The sequence below is a fragment of the Papaver somniferum genome, chromosome 4 (genome assembly GCF_003573695.1).
Source record: "Papaver somniferum cultivar HN1 chromosome 4, ASM357369v1, whole genome shotgun sequence".
Classification (NCBI taxonomy): domain Eukaryota; kingdom Viridiplantae; phylum Streptophyta; class Magnoliopsida; order Ranunculales; family Papaveraceae; genus Papaver; species Papaver somniferum.
The window spans coordinates 134,212,423-134,215,598 of record NC_039361.1 but is presented as its reverse complement, the minus strand read 5'-3'; the positions used below and the strand labels follow the sequence as shown (position 1 = coordinate 134,215,598).

General features: G+C 37.2%; 1 long non-coding RNA gene across 1 annotated transcript; it reads left to right on the top strand.

Annotated features, from left to right (window-relative positions):
- Positions 1 to 484: 484 nt before the first annotated feature.
- LOC113276642 lies at positions 485 to 2,604 on the top strand. The gene is made up of 2 exons (XR_003324583.1): positions 485 to 665; positions 2,278 to 2,604. It is a non-coding gene; the product is annotated as an uncharacterized LOC113276642 (long non-coding RNA).
- Positions 2,605 to 3,176: the final 572 nt, after the last annotated feature.

Here is a 3,176-nt window from a genome sequence, read left to right as displayed (position 1 = left end):
TACGAATATCTGTCGTATAGTTTGAGACATAAATCATTTCTAAATTTTATTAGTAAGTAATCTGAAAAATATAATTGTAAAAAATATTTAAAAATTCTCCTGTTTTCCCCTTGCCTTAAAATTTATGCACATTACGTGAGGTCATCTTTGAGACAGAGAGAATATTAATTAGTTGAGGATTTGGTTTAGCCTGACCACACGGTTCTAGGAAGACCGAATTCCAATTTTGTCTCACAGATTATATGGTGTGGACCTCATGAGCCCTGCAGAGACAGCTGGGGTTCCGGCTTTGTGAGAGCTCTTCAGACGGGTTTTTTGGGCGGCTTTATTTGACGGTCTGACAAGCTTTTTCGCTAAAAAGAACATGACCAATAGGATCAAGAAGGTAATAATTCCAGGTGGCTATTTCTTATTTGTTCAAGTTACGTGTATATCTTAACCGGACTCAAGAAAATTGAACTTAAAACCTTTTCCATTTCTTGATTTTGGACTTCTTTTTTGGAAATTTGCTTTTGATTTTTATGATTATTGTTTTATGCAGAATTCACACAGGTGGCATTCCGTACTGCGATTGGTTTTGTTGTGATGGGGTTTGTTGGGTTCTTTGTCAAATTGATTTTCATCCCTATCAATAACATCATTGTTGGATCTGGTTAAGACATTAGGTAAAATCTTCACCCTCTATTTCCTGTTTCTTATTGGGTTTCTGTTTTTCGAATGACATTCTAATTCAATTCATAGCTTTGGATTTCGATAGAAATATTTGTAACTAGAAACTTAGAAATCATGCAATTGTATTCTAATTGGATTGCCATTGAACTGCTGGTTTCACGATTATGAAGTTTGATTGTGATGAGTTGAGAATACTTAGTTGTGTAAAAATACACCCATGTACGTATGCAATGTTTATTTTTGTTTTTAGTTATAATCGCGGTTGAGAGATTGATTCAGTAGAGTCAGAGAGAGAAACCCCTGCTATGTGATGAATCTGCATTTTGCATGTTGCCTAAACCAGTGTTTGCCGTGCAATAGTTTAACCTGTTTAACCTTGGTGGATTTCAGTAGTACATTTTATACTTTTGTTTCTTATTGACTGAATGGGTTAACATTTACAATGATACTTAGAGTATACATAGATTCAGACTAGTATCACATAGACCGACTCCCTAGGGCACGCGCCCTTGTCATACTTACAGGACCTTCAAATAGTTCTGCCCTTACACTCTTAACTCAGCACAACCATTACACACCATTTCCCTCCTCAAGCTCAAGGAGGCAGGACAAGGCACCTTGAGAATGTCTTTAACTCAGCACAACCATTGCACACCATAAACGCACGAGAGGAAGGCTGATGAAGAGGTAAATCGCTTGCCATAAGGGACAGTGACTAGTTTGTTGTCACAGACCATGAGTAAGCAGTTTTTTAAGCTAAAATTTTCATAGCCTTGCAAATGGTTACAGAAAGACCTTAAAAAGAACACACCACACCAGCAAAACACGGCGTAGAAAACCAGCAAGTCAAAAACAGCCTTGCATTATTTATGCACACAACAAACTATTCAGCCTTTACCTGCAGAGTTTGACGAGGGAAGAAAACACTCACTGCAAGGAAGCACACATCAGGGAACAACAACTAGCATACCAGAAGTATGTATCACCACACACACGCTAACAGCAATAGCGGATGAACCAAATAAGGAGAGCTGATTGCAGAGTTCAACTAGATGGAAAACCACCCACTGCAACAGCTCACACTACACAAAACAAGCTACCGAACACATGAAGGCAGCCCGTAAATTACCATCATTGTAAACCCATAGCACCAACAGTTTGGCACTCTTAACTGAACCCGTAGATTCGCAGTTCTTGAGCAATTTGTATGATTAGCGAGTCATTGTTTTGACTCACACTACCATGTTTGAGCTTTGATGTTCCTCACTGACGTGGTTGTACAGGTAGTTTCCTGAACTAGGCTTGGAAGTGCTTCTTCCATGGTGTTAAAGGTTAGGAGGGGGCTTAGGTATTTAATGAAACATTGTTGTGTATATTAGTGAAGCCTTGCGACCCGTTATATAGGTTGCCGAATAGATCAATGCTGGCAACTGGCAGTGTGTAGTTTACATACACATTCTTTCTTCAGGTTCAGGTTTATTCATAATGTTTTGTGGGATCTTCATGTTTATAACATGTAGAGAATGGTGACTTGTGTGCTGTCAAGTTTTTATCCCATGAGAAGTGCAGTAGTAAGTGACATGCTGATCTGTTTTGAAACTGCAGGAAATAGAAGTTATATGGCTTTAAAGAGCAGAAGTTAGGAACCTGCAAGGATGCTAAACTACACGGTCTCAGGCTTCTTCTTTGTGTATCTTCTTTTTGGACAAAGCTCCTCATCTGTTAAACATATTTAAGAGCAACAGTTAAATTCATTTTACTTTCTTTTTCTCTTTTAGGAATAACATTGAAATTAGTTCCTTTTCTTTTTTCTGTTTACCCTTAAATATAGAGTGTAGAAGGGGTAACTCTCTCACCAGTTTCTGGTTCAAATGTATCTATATTTGAAGGTTTCGTTTGTTGGGTTTTTAATTTTTGAGTTAGTAAGGTGCATCAGCTCGGAGTGCTAAACTTTCTTGCCACCTCGTTATTTTTTTTTTCTTCCGGGAACATTAGTTAAATGAGAAAATTAGGCGCAGATCTATTAATTGTCAGGCCCACAGTTAATTTTACTTCCGTGACACCCATAATTATATGAAATTTTGAAAAACGTCTGCATAACGGGTGATATGTTAGGGGTATGATTGGTAACACAACTTGGATATAACATATCTAAAAAACCGCGCCTTGGTTTACAAATTTTATATCGTTGGAAATCTTTTTAAGAGAGCTACACAACGAGTACAAACAACAATATCAAATTTTTGTTTTTCACGAAAAAGTCGAAGGTGATCATCATTTTATGGGAAAAATTCGAAAACTGACTACATATGCGTTATGCAACCTCCAAAATAGATGCATAAAACAGTACGCATACACCACAAAAGATGCATAACACGTTATGCAACTATATATTTGTTCATGCATCTATTATTTTGGTTTATGCAGCCATTAAAACGTTGTATATGCCTGAATCCAACAGAAAAAACAGATGCATAACGAATTATGCAACTATTTTCTCAATT